The 19,125-nt window shown below is 35.9% G+C and overlaps 1 long non-coding RNA gene across 1 annotated transcript in view; it reads left to right on the forward strand.

The window, feature by feature from the left end:
- Window positions 1-19,125, forward strand: part of LOC135838331 (uncharacterized) — a 120,200-nt gene that overhangs the window by 16,779 nt on the left and 84,296 nt on the right. The window contains exon 2 of the long non-coding RNA XR_010557387.1: window positions 6,477-6,546. This is a non-coding gene — a long non-coding RNA (uncharacterized LOC135838331). The remainder of the gene's footprint in view (window positions 1-6,476; window positions 6,547-19,125) is intronic.

A 19,125-nucleotide genomic window follows, 5' to 3' on the forward strand; every position in this document is an offset into this window, starting at 1 on the left:
GACGCTTCGGACGGCGGGAGAATGGTGGGCGCGCGCGCGCGTGACCAGTGCTGGTTTAACAGCCTGGGAACTCGACTCCCAGTAACATTCTCACGGTCCGGCATCACGTCTATCTGATATCTCGCGCGCGACCAATACGGCTCATTCCTTGAAGCCGTTCATCTTTTATTCGTGGTACGCCGTGCTAATGTCTCCTCTCACATTCCTCGACCTTTGGTCACTCTTCCAAGTACAAGTAGTAAGTTTCTTGCAGCGACTTCACCACCACCACCACCACCACCACCACCACCATCGTCACCGTCCATCCATCCGGACACTCTAACGTGTTTTTCAGTGTACTTTCTGTCCTCCTCTTTCTCTTTCACCCGCGACCAGCGCTGGACTGCTGGACGATTGCTGGACCTGAGGCTGGGCAGTTTGACGTGGTCGCAGCAGCCGATGCGACGACGCGACGCGTTAAACGTTCAAACTACTCCGAATTTTATCGGCCAGCAGCGCCTTATTTTTTTTATTTTTTACTCTCGTCCGTCGACGACGACTTCGACTCTGGTATACTGGATTTTGATCATGATGATGCTGACGATACTGCCATATAACGCGTCCTCCACTCACACCCGATACCCACATGTACGAGTTGAGGTGTTGGTATTTTATTAAGCTTAGGTACTATTAAATGCGTGGGTTTGAGAGAATGTAGACCTTTTTTTTTCTTTCTTCTTCGTCTTGACGCGATCTTTCCTTCTCGGGCGTGCGTTCCATCTCGTGCTTCCTAAGCTTCTAATAGTTAATATTCCGGCTTGGCGTGCGAGTACCGACCGACCGACCGACCGACCGCTCAGCGTCCATGTAAATTAGGAAATTCTCACCAACTGGCTAAACTATTCGCACATCGAACCGGCTAATGTATGTTTCAGGGTAGCGCGTTTCGTCTCAATTTGCATAATATACTCGAGTATACGACAAATAATATTGCCACCGATGACGAGCTCGTGTACTCGTAGTAGGTTAATAACATGGATATATTCGTATAAGCCCTAGAAGATACGAATGAGTGGAAAATTCTCTGGCGTCATTGTATATCGATTCAATGATCGAAAAAGTTGTCCTCGATTGGCCAACTCTGTGATCATGTTTTGACCTTGACGAGAGCGAAACCCGTTAATGTTGATGACATCCTTATCCCGTATCAAAATTCGGAAAAGTCGATGTTTCCATTTAAAAGACTATAGATATTGTGTAGAAAAATTCTCAATAAAAAATAATTACCCTGAAAAGCAAGAAAACTTCGGTAAAATTCGTGAACCTTGAAGCAAATGGTGTTGAAAGTCAATGAAAACAATTTTCAACAATGTTGTGTTGAAATTTCACTCCAATGGCTTCAGTATTGCTCGAAAATACGAATAGTAAAATTTCAAGATTGAATTCTGCCTAAAAAAATTGTCAAATGAAAATATTCACTTTAAAAAGCATAAAGGAAAAGAATATTATGAGAAAAATGAAGATCAAATTCAAGAAAAAGATTATGAATTACTGATAAGGGGGGGGAGAGGTCTCCTAAATGGCAAAAAAAATTGAACCGGACCGCGATTTTTGTTGAATTGAAAAAAATAACAAAAAAACAAATACCATAAAAATCTGAAAAAATTAAAATTTTTCCAAAATGACGTCGAAAGTTGAAATTTTGTGTGCATCCTACTTTCAATTTTTCAAATTGATTGGAAGTAATTTCAAACCATTTCGATGAGTTCTGGAGCCTCCAGCAGGTTTTTGGAAATTCAGGGTATCATAACATGGTAGTGAAAGTAGTGAAAAAGTAGTAAATTTAGTCAAAACGGTGGTGAAAAAATTGTTTTTTTGTTTTTTTTTTTAACATAATTTTGATTGAAATTTTAAAAAATCTCTTGTAAATAGATAAATACCTATACAATTTTTTTTCATTTCAATTTCTTTGAATATTTTCCTCTGAAAAATTTGACTTTGTTGATTTTTTTTGTGTGTGGATGGAGGGGGGGGGGGTCGAGTGGAGACCTTTCTGAAAATTTGGTTGAAAAAAGTAGTGGAAAAGTAATGAAGTAAGTAATGATTTATTCAATACACTCGAAGGTTTCCCAGAATTTTACTCATTCAAGTGAAAAGCTTGAAATTTACTTTACACCGTAATTTCGACACGCTGAGTCAATTGGAGGTGGTTTCAAGCCGCTCTGGAGCCTTCAACCATGTTCTGGAAATTCCAAATTTTCAAAATGTGCCAAAAAAGTTGTCCAGTACGTCCCGAAACCTCCACCACCAAAATTTTAAGCACCGAGCACCAAAGATCATTTTTTTGATTTTTGATGAATTTTCAAAAATTCCTAAAAGCTGTTTAAGTGTTTATACGAACAATTTTTCAACTGTTACATGATCATGAACATTTTTTTAAAACAAAAAGTGAACTTCGGATGACTACGAATGTTTACACCATTTTGTGAAAACAATTGTAAAAGATTTGAATTTTTTGAGGGAGTTTCCTTTCAAATTTCTCTGAAAACTCCAAAATGTTTAAAACCGTTTGTTTGGACTTATTTTCATTTTTTCTGGAATTCACAAATACCGAAATTAAATTCAGGGGGGAGAGAGTAGTTTCTCAACTTTTTTTTCGAATTTTAATAGAGCCTACGTAAAATAGTTTGAAAACGTTTCCAATTGATTCAGATGATCAAAAATAAAGTATCTACCTGTATTTTTGGTTCAAAAAATTCACTAAACATCAAAAAATCCAAAATTTCATTGTTTTTTGAATTTTCTCACCAAAAAAATCCTTTTATTTTAAAAAAATTTATGAAAAATATGAAAAAATGAAATTCTGTTCCAAAAACTCGAGTTTGGACTTTGTTTCATCAGCTCAAAAAAATTTTTTCAATTTTAGCAAAGTAGTGAAAAATTTTAGCTTGAAGCTATGAAAACGAAACTTGCTGAAAAAAATTCGTAAAGGAGTCGAAAATTCTTTTTTCTTCCCAACTTTCAACTTCTCTCTAGAGAATTTCTTGAACTTACGTCTTTCGGTTTGAACCAAACCAAGTTAGATTGATAGAGCATGTCTCGAACCCCCCACCACCAAAATTTTAAGCACCAAGCACCTCAGCTTATTTTTGGGTTTTGACGAATTTTCAAAAATTCCAAAAAACTGTTTATGCAAACAATTTTTCTACTGTTTCATGATTATTAAAAAATTTTTTCAACAAAAAAGGAACCTTTGGATGACTATGAATATTTATATAATTTTTCGAGAACTTCAAGTTCTAAACTTTAAAGACCTAAAGCAAGATTTGAATTTTTTTGGGAATTTCAAATTTCTCTGAAAGCTCTAAAATGTTTAAAAACAGCTATTTAGATTTTTTTTCATTTTTGAGGGGGGGGGGGAATTTACAAGTGCCTCGATTAAATTTAAGGGTGGGTATTTTCTCAAGTTTTTTCGAATTTTGATTGAGCTTGATAAAAAATCATGATCAAATAATCCAATAAGATGCAGGAAAAATTTCACATTTTTTGTTCAACTTTTGACTCTCCGCCCCCTCCCCACAACCTCCAGCTCACAGTTTTCAAAATTAAAAAAAATTGTCAAGTATTTTGAATTGTTGATTTTTTTGTTTCAATTTAGTTGCTCTCTTAACGTCTTTAGTATGTACTTGCATATGATCTCTTTTCGGCCATTAGAAAAGTTCAAAGTTCATTTTTGCCGAATGCAAGAGTAAGTACTCAAAATATTAGTTTTTTCCCTTTACAATGTGTGCATCAATAGACCACCTATGCCGAAAAAAATAAACACAAATAAGTTCTTGAATTTTTAAAACTGAACTCGACTCGTAAAGCTAGGGTGGGGTGGAATCAAACGTTGGTCAAAAAATTCGAAACTTGACAAAAATGGCAGATGTGATGCTGATAAGGGTTTTATGGTTTGAACAAACTGATTTTTTGGTGGAGTTTTTCATTATTTTTCCATTCAATCAAGAAAAAATATTTCGAGCAATTATGATATTCCTGAAGAAAATTAAAAGCTGCTGGAGGATCTAAATAAATGTCCAAAAATGAATAATTTTTGGATTTTTTTGTGGGGGCGGAGGAGGAGGAAATTAAATGAAATTCACACTTTTCTTAGTTTAGTTGAGAAAAAAAAATATGTAAGTATAAATTACTAGGGGGCTGGATTTTTTGTTTACTATTTTGATGATAAATAAAATGCCTAGCAAATTGGAAATATTCGGCTGAGAAATGAAAGCTCAAAGTTGAAATTGTTCAAAATAATTCGATTTTGATTTTTAATTTTTCATGCTTAAACTAAAATATTTTGATTTCAAAATGTTTTATAACATATCTACACATTGTAAGGAAGATTTTGAAAAAAAAATGAGCAAAATCGGTTCAGTTTTCATAAATTTAGAGGAGGGGGCCCAAAAATTGGTTTTTGGGCCATTTCTCCCCCTGTATGGGACCAAATCGGTTCAAATTTTGGAATTAGTTTTATAATGCAATTTGGAAGAAAACATATTTCCAAAATTTTTTTTATGTTGAATTTAGCCCCCTTTTTCTTAAATTTGGGGCCTTAAAAATCAAAATTTGGGCTTCACTATATTTTTCGCATCAAGTACTCGTCGAGAGCTTTCTATTGAAAAAAAAGAGCTTCCTAGGTATAATTGGGGCCAAATGAGAGCCTGCTGAACTTTTTTTGCTTGTAGCTGTATACTATAGATGTATGTCATGAAAAATTCGAAATACCTAGGTATCCCCATTAAAGAAACCGTTGTTTTAAATTTTCCAAATTTTCAAAAATTTTCCAAAAATCCAAAAATGAAGCTTAGTACGTGGGATTTTGATTTAAGGAGATTTTAGGACATGCTGTTTTGATCTAGCTTGATTTCGTTTTAATCGAGGAATACTGTCAGTTCAAAAAATTCCCCATTTGTTAGAAGTCATCTTTGGGTTAGGTATTTGCCCGAATAATTACTCGAAACTGTTATCGCGAGTTCAAATAATACTGACAATAGTCCGATGGTAAATTTAATTTGTAGCTTGGATGTGTGGCGTAATTTCAAATGTTGTACAGAAAAAAAAAAGTGTAAGAGGTCAGTCTTCTTTCCTTTTTATGCAATACATTTAATGAATAGACGGAAACAGCTTCCGTTTTCTTATACGTGTGAATTTTCTCCCGCGCGACTTGAGAATTTTGACCGGTTGTAGAATTATTGTAGACAATGTACTGGTATTGTGTTTATTTTGTATATGAGCAAGTATTCGATTCGAGCTTCACTTGAGGTCATTAAATGGTCATAAACTCGTGATAATTCGATTACCTCTTGTATTTGTAGAAGGCGAAAAGGGCGAAGGAGCCAGTTGAGATGGTATCGGAGTTTTTCGAAGTTCAACTAACTACGAATCTTATACATTCTTATGTATTATTGAATATCCACGTATGTACGTCTGAATTCCCGTTCTCATATTTACGTGTCACATATTTGATCTAATTACGATAGCCATATGTTATCGAAATTTTGGATACTTCATTTGTTTTACCTTGTGGTATCGCTGTGTGAATCAGGAAATGAATAATTGAATAGACCTGGTGGGTTGTTTGACACCCTTAAAATACTATCATTGATATCTGTACAAGTAATGAAGTACCCAGAAATACCTACACAGATCACCATTTCACCCCTGATCATTCATTTTGTAATACTAAAATAAGTGTCTTGCCCTGATATCCTGTTTTTTGTTCCTTAACGATTCATTCATCCATATATTCTCGAATCCTTCTCCATTATTGAGTAATTTTCTAAATCGAGAAAGATGTTGAAGATTAAGATTCCATGGCGAGCAGGTACCTAATTTTATATTTCAAACGCTTACCTATATGAATTCGAGTCTGCCTAACATTAAGAAGCAAACGAGCTTCTGGTCATCGGCCTTTGCTTTTGATGCTGTATCATATTGCCGACGACGACGATGTGTTTAACTCTGAGCTACGCTTCTGACGAGCGACTCGTTTAATTCATATAGGTGTTTTGGTATGGACGTTACGTTCAAAGAGAATCATTAGAAGATAGTTAGGAACATTTTGTCGTAAGTCGTAAGAGTTTAGGAAAGGAAGCTGTAAAAAAAAAATGATTCCTCCGTTTTTATATGTACCTATGCAGGTACTTTGAAAAAAAAACAGAGATTAACCTTAGAGGGAGATACGAGTAACTCGTTTAATTCGAATTATAAAATCATAAATGACAATTTTGTTACAATAGAGGAGGCTTGATAATGTGTAGGTGTGTAGAATAGTATTTTCAGGGCTTACCAATAAATCTGTGGGAGTGAGAATGGCTGAGAATTGGTATCAGGCTGAAAGTTGTGAAGAGTAACTATTTATGTACTTAGTTGATTATAAAATGAATATTTTCTTTATCGTGGTAACAATTTTTTAAACGTTGCATTGTTTTTCTGCTTCTTGTTTTCAGAGTTCATTTTTCTACGATGTGTATAAATTCCACCTGTGTTCGGATGCTGATTTAGTGGCAACGATTACGAGTGAGTAGATACTTATTGCAAAAAATTATCATTATTTTGCAGTTGATTTCCAAACAGCCCAGTCAAAGTACATACAATTTGATCCAAACAAAATTGTGACCAAAGGTTTTTTTTTGGTGAATAGAGTAAGACGATGTGGTGAACAACATAAACTACCTATGGAGCCACCCCCTTCCAAGTGGATCAAAGCCCCCTAAAATCAGTTTTTTGTCAAAACTTCTAAAGATCAAATCTTGAGTAGAATGAGCTTTCTTATCATTTCATCGTCTCTCAAATACCTACCAAATGAGCTATCGACCAACTCCCTAGCCTCAAGAGGGTTGCCACAACGACCCTTTATAGTGATGTGATTTTAATAATTTTACGTATTTTCATGACTTGGAACTTGGAAGTTGGAACCTCTTCTAATTGATCAAATAAAGTCAAACTTGAAAAATGGGGGGATCCTTTTGAGAGCTAGAGTTGACCTCTGGAGTGGGAAGGGTCAATTTTTGGAGGTACATTATATGGTCTCGAATAGATGAAAAGTGTCTAAAATCATACCATTGGTCAGTACCCCCATTGCGATCAACATTTTCAGATTTTAGCTTCCTAGGTCATCCCCACTCTTTTTAAGGAGGAACACCCCTTATTTTACCCCTATTTTTAGTTTTCAATTTTTCAAAAATGGACAAATTCGGTTTTTTTGTTTGAAAATGCCATAAATTGCTTTAAAAAATCACTGAAAATTTTTTACTTTTTTTGACAAAATTTCCAAAAAAGTTCTGCTTTTTATTAAAGTTATCAAAATCTTGCTTTCACACATAAAATTACCAAAAATTCTCATTTTTATGTGAGAAATTGCAAAAAAGTAATCATTACATTCTTGTCAGTTTTTGGCCAAAAGACTTGCCTTTTTTCGAAAATTGACGAGTCTTGCTTTAATCTCGCTTTTTCACCTATAAAAATGCAAAAATTGCCAAAAAATCTCACTTTTTTGCTAAAAATTACCTACTAAATGTTGTTGCAATTTTACAAAAATTCCAAAAAAGGTAAACTTTTTCTCCAAAATTGCTCAAAAGTCTCGTTTTTTTGGTCAAAAATTTCCAAGAAAGCTTTGCCTTGTATTAAAGTTGTCAACATCTTGTTTTCACACCTAAAATAACCGAAAGTTCTCATTTTTACGTCAGAAATTTAAAAAATGTAGATACTGATCACATTATTGCCAGTGTTTGTCAAAAAGTTTTGTTTTTTTTTCAAATATTGACGAGTTACACTTTTTACCAGTGTAATCTCACTTTCCCACCTAAAAATGCAAAATGACAAAAAAATCTCACTTTTTTACTAAAAAGTACTGAAAATTGTTGCAAAGACAAAAATTTTAAAAATCTTGCTTTTTCGCCCAAAATTGCCTCAAATTCTCTTTTTATGTCAAAAATCGCCATACTTGTCAAAAAGTTGCGAAATAGTCTCACTTTTTTGACAAAAATTTGAAAGGATTTTTTTTTTGAAATGTTGTGGTTTTTTTAAAAACAAATTTCTACATCAAAATGTTTTGCTTACGTCGTGTAACGTTTTTGGTTACTTTTGAAGTTGATTTTTAAAATTGAGTTCGAAGTCGAGCCCTGTAATGTTTTCAATAGGTAGCATTATCATCACATTTTAATTTAGTTTCTGGGTAAACCAAGTCCCTATCTCCTGTACAGACTCCTTCAAAGAGCATCCATCTCTTTGTTAGGCATCAAAAAATCAAATGATAGCTCGGAATTCTTATGTGAACCCTCCCCCCCCCCCCCAATCTGAGTCGAGTATCTTGATCTATGAATCGAAACTCTGTTCATTTATTTTGCAACTTGGCCCATCATACTGCGAAGGCGTTTTCCCTTCAAAAAAAAAGTATGTAAAATAAAATGGGCTAAAAATACTCACAGTAGACATAGTCTAACCATTTTCTCGCAATAAGGCGATAGGTACGACGATAGCGTTTAATGGATCCTTAGGTATACTCACCTATTCATTTTTCTCTCGTGTTTTTTCAACTAATTTGAATATCATTAAAATCTAGATAATTTATATGGTTACCTAAGCGAGCAGAGGGAGGCGGTTGAAAACTGTGTGTGAAATTTCGCACCCATCGCACCGCAACCAAATATACCCAGTGCCCATGTACGATACCTCACTCGTATGGCGTAGATACCTATTTTTTATCTGGCTTTTTTTTCAACCGGTTTCTGCATCGTTGGTTGCTTTTTTTCGGACACATTTTCAACCTTACACCTATTATGAATATTTTCTTAACGGGGCGAAAAATTATAATGTCCATAATGGAGATGTTTTTATGTTTGTCGAGTTACCTACTCGTCGTATTCGGAACTGGAAGAGGACGGAGGTAGGGCATCGCGCGGATGGGAAGAAAAACATATCCTTAGGTGTACGATTGGTCGATAAATTAAGATTAGTTTCTTTTATTATATTAAGTATATTATATTAAGCGTCGAGCTTCGTATACGTTTTCGGTTTTTTTTAAACTGGCGCGATGAAGAGAATTTTGTAGGCGTTGGATAGTTTAGCGTCATTAACTGGCTTTTGGTGCGTACCACGTCCGTGTCCGCGACTCTAGGGCCGGGTAGCGAGAGCGACTAGGAAAGGCAATTCGATGCACGCTATTTCGAGATAATAATCGTAAAATTCGGTCGGATACGTGGGTAATCGCTTATCGCTTAATGCTGAGTATTATTTTTTCAGTTACGTATGTCTATGTAGTATTATATGGTCAAGTCTCCGGAGCGGAATGCTTATAGGCGTTCGATGTTCCAGTGTCTCTTTATTCTTTTAAACGATTTTATTACGAGGAGATTTTGGTGTTTTTTTATGACGATAGAGATGGAATAGGCGTTGCATGAGTGGAGAAGAGATGTTAGATCTCGGTCTTAGGTCGGATCTGTGCCTTGGGTTGTTCAAATTTTGAAAATATAGAAATAATTTCAAAGAAAAATTAAATAAAAAGAGAAAAAATACTGAAATTACCAGTGCTCTATTTTGGTTTAGGAGAACAAGGGCGAGAGTTCGTTGATTTTTAAATTAGTCCCCTTGAAAGTAGGTACGTAGAAAATAGAAACTGGTCATTATAAATTTTTCGATATTTTTTGAGGGGAGGGGGGATTTTTTTTCTGTATTGAAAAAAAGCAAATTGGTAAAATATTAAGCTGGTGTCAAAAAAATCATTTTATAAACCTTCCCCTTTTTTGAGAAACCTTGATAATTTTGTAAAATCAGTATTCATAGAAAAGACATCAAAAACAGGGTGTATAGGTCTTGCAAATTCTACCAGCTGTGAAGAAGGTCTGTATGACCTTAATAGGATAGACAGACGACCTTAGGAAGCCAGGCAGACAGGTCAATGATATCTCAAGAGGCCAGACAGAGGTACACAGGACTTACAGGTCAGCGACCTTTGGAGGTCAAACAGTCGGGTCGATGACCTTGATAATTCATATAGTGGTATACAGACGACCTTGAGAAGCTGTATAAGTAGGTCAGTGACCTTTGAAAGCCAGACGGACAAGTCAACGACCCATGATAAACCAACCATGTAAGTATATGGACGACCTTGAAATACCAGACTGATGGGTCAGTAACCTCAAGTGGCCAACCATGTGAACATACTGCCTTGAGAAGCTAAACCAGTAGGTCATTGACCTTTAACGGTCAGACAGACATGTCAATGACCTTGATAAACCAGACAGGTGTACGACCTTGAGAAGTCATTCAGACAAGTCGATGACCTTTGGAGGACAGACAGACAGGCAAGCAGACAGACAGATGATCTTGGAAAACATACTGACGGGTCAGTGACCTCACGCGGCCTGATAAACGACTTAGAGTGTTGTAATGGTAGGTCAGTGACCTTTAAAGTGAACGTTCACTGGGTAATGACCTTCAGAGGCCGAACAGGGAGACTGCCGAACTTGAAAAACTAGACAGACGGGTCAATGACCTCAAGTGACCAGACAGGTGTAGGTTTGGCCTTGGGGAGCTATGCCAGTAGGTTATTGACCTTTAAGGTCAGACAGGAAAGTCAATGACCTTGATAGACCTGGCATGTGTACGACCTTGAGAAATCATACAGACAGGTAGATGACCATTGGAGGGCAGAAAGGCAGACAGATGACCTTGGAAAACATACTGACGGGTCAATGACCTTGCGAGGCCTAATCAACGACTTTGGAATGTTGTAACGGTAAGTCAGTGACTTTGAAAGTGAAGGTTTGCGGGATAATGAGCTGAAGAGGCCAGACAGGGAGACCACCCAACTTCAGAAGACAGACAGGCGGGCCAATGACCTCAAGTGACCAGGCAGGTGTACATTCGGCTTTGGGGAGCTAGACCAGTAGGTTATTGAGCTTTAAAGGTCAGGCAGACAGGTCAATGACCTTGATAGACCGGACATGTGTATGGCCTTGAGAAGTCATACAGACAGGCCGATGACCTTTGGAGGGCAGACAGACAGGCAGGCTGACAGGTGACATTGGAAAACATACGGACGGGTCAACGACCTCACGAGGCCTAATAAATGACTTTGGAATGTTGTAACGGTAGGTCAGTGACCTTGAAAGAGAAGGTTCACGGGGTAATGAGCTTAAGAGGCCAGACAGGGAGACCACCCAACTTCAGAAGACAGACAGACGGGTCAATGACCTCAAGTGACCAGGCAGGTGTACATTCGGCTTTGGGGAGCTAGACCAGTAGGTTATTGAGCTTTAAAGGTCAGGCAGACCGGTCAATGACCTTGATATACCAGTCAGATGTACAGACGACCTTGAGAAGTCATTCAGACGAGTTAATGATCTTTAGAGGGCATCCGAACGGACTGACAGATGACCTTTAAAAAATATAATGTCGGGTCAATGACCTCACGAGGTCTAATATACGACCTTGGAAGGTTAGAACGGTAGGTCAGTGACCTTAAAGTCAAGATATACAGATTAATGACCTTAACAGGCCAGACATGGATACTGATGGCCTTGATAAGCCAGACATATGGGTCAATGACCTCAAGATGAGTGATAAGCAAACGACCTTGCGAGGTCATTCGACATTTTTTGTATATCTAAATCACCAAATTCTGAAATTTTTACGAATACCTATTGGAGTAATATTGGAGTAAGTAGATAAGTAGAAGATATTTGTTGAGTCCAACTTTAAGCAACCATGGAAAAAAAATTGATGAATAGTTAAAATTATGTTAAACGTTCAAAAATAAGTAATAACTGATTGATATTTATTTTGTCAAACTTTTCAAGGACTTTTCTGTTGACTTGGAGTTCTATGCACTTAATTAACTTTCGTAAAAAAATTGCCCATGGTTTTAAACTTTCCTTGTAGAGGAGAATTTACCGCCATTTTTGGTTTAAAAGTCCTGCTTTTTTTTCATCGAAATTTCAGGAAGATTTATTTCCCCTTTAGTTTTGTTAAAAGATGGACAAAGTATGGCTATGGCAGCACTGATTTGGTATGCCTATTTGAAAACACACCCGATAGATGTAGAACGCATTCGGAGGAGAGGGGGCTAAATGCGGTGAATGTTCCTTTAGAAAGCATTTTTTTTAAGTGGAAGATTTGAGAAACACTTTGTTAAAGGTCTCGACGAAATTTTTCAAAAACCCCGCTAAAATCCGATCAGTTTTTTCGGAATTGGCGGAAATGTCACACTTACAATGAATTCTAGTTCATCGAGTCGCAGTCTGAAATTTCATCTGGACCATTTTAAGTGAATTTTTCCAAAAATGTAAGTTCAGAAATATACCCACTGGAGACTTCTGAGCATCTGACCCAAAAAAGTCGATTCCTCCTCTGATTTTGAATGCAATGTCACCGTTCCTCTAAAAGTGGTTTTATATTCGGGACCACTGAAAAAAGAGAACGTTTCCAGGCCTCAAATTTGCAGTGCTGCATCGATCACTCGAAAAAAAAAGGTCTTGCCAAAAGTCTTTTTTTTTATCCTGCTGGCTGTAGCATTCTTGTTCTGCTTGTTGAACCCACACCTTATAGTTGTCAAGATCTGCATATTTCCAATGCCCATTTTGTCATCTTGCCTCTTCGTTGTCCATCTTCATAATCTTCGAAAAAAAGTACCCACTGAAATCATGTACCTTTTTTCTTTTTTCGAGCACCACATTCGCCGCAATCCATCATCTCGTTCGCCCTCACCACCCCATCAACTTGCATATGCACGAACTGTAGGTACATCATGCAGCATATTATACTTACATAGCTACCGTATACCTTCCCCTCCCCTTCACCACTCGCAGCATTACTTCGTGCAGGCAAAACAACATCTAGTAAAGCCGCACCACCGCCGCATCGTGCCATACATCTCGCGAGTCGCGATCGTAATCGCCAACCCATGTTGGACGGGCTGCTCACTGCTCACGTCACGTCACGAACGCTTATGAGAACAATTTGAGAAATTATAAGAAGCGATTAATTTTTTGTCATTCGCGGTCCCGGCCGCCAGCCCCAAGCCCGGCGACACCCCGCTGATTGAAAAACCAGCAAAAGCCAGACATTATTTCTAAAGATGTTTATCATTGTCGGTTGAAACAAATAACAAACTTGACAAGGTATTTCATCCGGGAACGAACGGTGCGTTATAAATGAACCTGTGACTACGACTCTGCGAGCATGATTTTTATGTACGGCGGGCTGCTCTGCGCGTTCCTATGGCGCGTTGGTGGATAGTTTTAACGGCACATATGGTGTTAACATGCAACTATAGCAAACAATTTAAGTCAACACAAAACACACCACCCTAAAAATTATGTGTGTAATTTTTGCGTTTTTGTTTACATTTTTCAACATATCGGAACGAAACGGAATGTAAGGGGGCCGAAGCAAGTGCAGGTTTTCTGTGTGTTTCTCTTTCTACCATAGGTACCTTCTTTTCTCCTCGTCGCTCTTTTTTATTTTGATACCTAAGTGAGTCTATCATTCCGTCGTATATTTACTAATATAATTCGTGTCGAGATAGAGGGAGTCGTTTGTTTTTCCGTATATAGAGTTGGATACATACACGGACAGACAGACATACGACGTATTTAAAATGAAAAGGGTTGTGACAAGGTGTACACAAATGGGAGATCGCCCTGTGTGTGCTACATCGTTCTCGATGTAATGTACGCTTCGATATCTCGACAAAATGAACGCGATCGTTGAAGCTGGAGGAAATTTATACTCGATTTTTCTTTTTCAAAACACGTGTAAATTAATTTGAGTACTGTATCGAATTGTAAGCTCATTTATGGAGACACGCAGGTTGTTACTTTTTACGTCCATTGGGACAGCTTTTGCTTTTATCAAAGGATTTTTCGAGTTTTTAAATTTTTTTTTGTATACGTTTCTGTGTGTTTTTTTTTTAAAGATTTTAATCCGTTTGAAAAATCTTTAAAGTATACGTATATGAAAAGAATTTTGAAAATATTGTTCCAGTCAGTGAGCCCCTCCCACTGGACCAATTTCGCTCATTTCTGTTTTAAAATATTCCTCATGACGCGCAGATACTATGTTACGAAACATTTAGAATCAAAATTTTTTAGTTTGAGTCCAAAAAATTAAAAATGCATCATTTTGAACAATCTTACTTTTGAGCTTTCATTTCACTGCCGAATACTTCATATTTGACGAGCATTTTCCTCATCTGAAATCTCATAATCCAAAATGTGAAAATCCAAAAATTCAAAATCTGAAAATTTCAAATCTTACTTAAATTTCAAAATTTGAAATCGGAAAATCAGAAATCTGAAATTCTGAAATCTTATAATCCGAAACTCAAAATCCGAAAGCTCTAATTCTAAAATCTCCAAATCTACAACCTCATAATTTGAATCCCAAAATCTATGTCAGAAAAGACGTGTGGTTGCGTCATAAGGGATGGGAAAAATTCAGGTGATGGGTTTTTGGATGTTTGAAAAAGTATCTTCTATAACCTATCAAAATGGGCGAAAATTATAACGAAAAAATTTTTTGGACATTTTTGAAAAATTAGTCTAACCTCTAAATTCGGTCATGATTTTTTGGAATTCTGGAAAAGTACATAAATATCATGCGACCGACCTATCACAATTCGTTAACATTTCGCGAGAAATTCAAATATTTGTATAGAAATTTTTTTCTGACATTTTTCAAAAAAAATTTCAAAATTGAGATTTTTTGGCCAAATTCTGAGATTTTACTCGTTGAAATCGTGAAAATGTGATTTAAACGTTTTTTCGAAGAGTAAAATCTCAAAATTCGACCCAAAATAACTCAATTTTGAAAGTTACTGGAAAAATCAAATGAAAAATTGTCGAGCTCTGGCTGATGTGTTTCAAATGTAAATTTTTCGATTTATTTGAAAAAATATGCATAAACGCCTTTTTTATGGGTGCCTAAAATAGGGACTCTAAAAAAAAGGGTTTAAAATTTACGAATATACAGGGAGCTTAATTAAACTTCTTCATCTCGATAATTGAATATAAATACCTTAAAACGTTACGTTTGACGCAAATCGCAGGTTTTTATTTTTCCAGGGGTTCCCAAAATATCAAAATTACGAAAAATTGGAAAATTGAATTTTTGAGTACCAGCGTAAAATTTTATTTAGCACGAACAGAAACTAATAAACTGTAAAAAACTTTTTAGTGGGATTCAAAGGGGTAGGTTCGAAATGGCGGTTACAAAATTTTTCAAAAATAAAAACCCCTCACAATTTCTGTGCTCGAGGGTCGAAAATAGGAAAATCATCTCGAGTAACGTTTATCGGGTTCAAACAGATCTTTTCCGCTAAAAATTTTTTTGAAAATAATACTCAGTGGTTCCTAAAATAATTTTTTATTCACAACTTTGGGAACCCCTGGAGCCCAAAAAATGATAATTTTGTGTTAACTAACTACGGATTCGTATTTGGGGCATTTATTACAACATTTCAAGAGTGGTCCTTATCGCAACTCCTCCTTTTTTTGTAGCATTTCTTAGGAAAATTTGCGCTCAAAAGTAGATTATGAGTTTTTTGTTGTTGAAAAATAGACAATTTTTTTGATTTTTTTCATCGGGGGGGGGGGGGTGGGTGGAGGCTACCGGCTTCACTTTTTTGTTGATAGGGGGGGGAATGAAAAATAGTAAATTATTTTCTCATCCCAGGAAACAACTTTGGAAAGGGGGAAAGGGGTGAAACTCAAATGTCAGAAAGACATGCGGTTTCGCTATAAGGGTTTGGAAAATTGGATCATTAGTAATCGGGACTTTTGAAAAGTTTGAAAATTATGACGAGAAAATTTCAAGAGCATGTTTGAAAAATTTTAAATTTTAAATTTTGTCATGATTTTTTGGAATTTTGGAAAAGTGTTATGCAATTTATCAAAATTGGTTAAAATTTTTCGAGGAATTCAAATATTCTATAAAAAAAATTTCTAGCATTTTTCAAGAAAATTTGTGCTTAAAAGTAGATCACGATTTTTTTTGAATTGACTGATTGAATTTTTTTCATTTTTCGAGTTTTTTCAACTTTGGAGGGGGGTGGAGGCTACCGGCACCACTTTTTTGCAGATGGAGAAAATTGAAAAATAGAGAATTATTTTCTCATCCGAGGTAATAATTTTGGGAAGAATGCAGGGGGGGGGGGTGGTGAGGTGGAAAATTTCAACGTAAAATAAGGTACACAATGCCCTGCACCTTTTTTGGAACGGCTGACAAACATTTGATTTTGGGAAAAATCAAGCGTGATTAAAATTGAAAAACGTGAGAAGTGTCAAAACGTTTGGTCAAACTGACACAAAATGACCCCTGTCTATTTTAATTTTAATCCCAGGCTGAGGGTGGTTTAAGCTAATGCCTATTAATACCTTGGTAATTGATTTTCATCCCACATTTTGGTTATTTCTCTCCCACAGGGAGTTCCTCTCATATTCCTCGAAGTGCTCGAATACCCATTATGAATAAGATAGGAGGAGTTGAATATTATCTACCTATATTTTCGACGTTAAATTTCTCGCATAATTAGACAAAGGCGTTATTTTCAAAAAGACGATAAAAAAACGAGGTTCACGTTTTTTGATGGACACCATTTATATAGGCTACAAAGGTGAAGGAAGAGAAACTATACATATAGAATAATATAAAAACCAGAATAGTGATTTTTTTTAAATACCGCGTCATCGTTACGTTAAAAAAATTAGAGGGTTGTACGTGTTGCTAGGATTTAATTACAAACGGCGCTAAAACAGAATTCAACATCGGAGAAGGCTGGCAGAAGGGATACCTCAAAGTGACAGCTCTCTGCAGTAACGTGTTTATAACTTGAAAATTAATTTACTTCTAACACCGCGCCCGCGTGTTGTTTCTCGTTTATTTGATATAAAAGACTTGACGAAGAAATTGAAAAAAAAATTAACTGCTCGCGGATAGGTAGTTTACTACAATATAAAAGCGAGGATAATTTTTAGAAATTTCTTAACGTTATGTTGAAAAAAAAATCATTCGAATATGCTCCATCTATTTTTATGTAGTTTCTCTTGAGTGGTTTTTTTGTTCATGTGAACTTGGAGATCTTCCTGAACTGGCATTTCTTTACGCTTTCAATCAAGTAGAGTAGCTAATGAAAAGTTTTAATTCGCTCAAATTAATGAGGAGGACTCAGCCACGAGCAGCTTGATTGTAAAAAAAAAACTAAAGGTATAAATTTTGATTTGAATATTTTTTTGATTTTTTTCTTCGTTCATCCCATCTTAAAATTTTCTGACAAAGATGAGATTTCATCCTGGGTCATTCCACGTCAAAATTGAACCAAGAAGTGGTAGGGGGGTTCGGCGTTTTTTTTTGAAATTTTTCCTGTGGAAAGACCTTTTGAAGGGATGACCAATGGCGCAAATCGCAGCCCTCCAGCCAATTTTTAAAGGCAGCCAGGGGGTGTCAGAGTTTTCAGTGAACCTAAAATATCATCCATTTCAGCAGTGGATTACTCGATAACCGTGATACCCATCAAAATTGATCATTTTCCCATAGTTAGGGGTTTTGAAAGGCTTTTTGGTGATATCATAAAAATCAGTGTTGCCACTTTTTTCGTACAAAAAATTAGCTCAAAAAGTATCGAAACGTAGTTTTCACATCGTTCCGATTCTCAAAAATTCTGAAAAAAATATATTATGGACAACTTTTCATGCTGAACAACATATTAGAAAATTGAGATTGGTAACATGTTGCAAAATTGATTTTAAAAAAATTAAAGTTTGCGAAAAAATGCGATTTTTTTGATTTAAAACATGAAAAAAAGTTTTGATAAGTGAAGTTGACCCATTTGACCCCTATTTTTACATAGCTGTTGAAAAAGTTGAAAAAACCCTTTCACTCGATGAAATGAACTCCTCACAAAAAAATCAAAATTCGAAAAAATTCAAAAAATGAACGAATTTTTATTTTTTGTTGTGAGTGTAATTTTTATCAACTTTTTCATGAAATGCGTCAGAAAGAGGTCAAAATAAGACAACTGAATAAATTTAAACTTTTTTTAATCTTTGAAATTGAAAATTGAATTTTTTCGAATTTTGATTTTTTGTGAGGAGTTTATTTTATCAAGTGAAATGGTTTTTTTCAATTTTCTCAACAGATACGTAAAAATAGGGGTCAAATGGGTCAACTTCACTTATCAAAACTTTTTTTCATGTTTTAAATCAATAAATCGCATTTTTTCGCAAACTTAAAATTTTTTAAAATCAATTTTGCAACATGTTGCCAATCTTAATTTTCTAATATGTTGTTTAGCATGAAAGATTGTCCACAATATATTTTTTTCAGAATTTTTGAGAGTCGGAACGATGTGAAAACTACGTTTCGATACTTTTTGAGCTAATTTTTTGTACGAAAAAAAGTGGCAACACTGATTTTTATGATATCACCAAAAAGCCTTTCAAAACCCCTAACTATGGGAAAATGATTCATTTTGATAGGTATCGCGGTTATTGAGTAATCCACTGCTGAGATGGATGATATTTCAGATTCACTGAAAACTCTGACACCCCCTGGCTGCCTTTAAAAATGGGCTGGAGGGCTGCGATTTGCGCCATGGGTCATCCCTTCGGAAGGTCTTTCCACAGGAAAAATTTCAAAAAAAAAAACGCAGAACCTCCCTACCACTTCTTGGTTCAATTGACGTGGAATGACCCTCCTACCAAAATATTTGCCCTTTTTTTGCCTCTGCACCATCTGCCAATGCCATATTGGAGAAAATCAAAACTTTTTTGTCATTCTTTTCACCAAGGTGTCACCACACACCTGCAACTGAAAGCTTTCCTATTTCTTTTTCAATCGCAGAAAATCCAACATGAGGTCGAGCTAAACACAAATGTACAGTTAGAGAATGTCAAAGTTGACGACCGAATAAGCACCCTGAAAACCTACCCCTGTCTGGCCACTGTTCAGGTACCTATTCAATATCCCATTTTGAGAAAAAAATTCTCATATTTTCTCCTATAAAAGTAAAATAAACCACGAAAGATGTCTCCATTGTTCTGAGTATAGTATATACCTCATACATGAGTGGCACACTGCGGTAAAATGTAGACATCAATA

This window comes from Planococcus citri, chromosome 3, assembly GCF_950023065.1.
Source record: "Planococcus citri chromosome 3, ihPlaCitr1.1, whole genome shotgun sequence".
NCBI lineage: Eukaryota > Metazoa > Arthropoda > Insecta > Hemiptera > Pseudococcidae > Planococcus > Planococcus citri.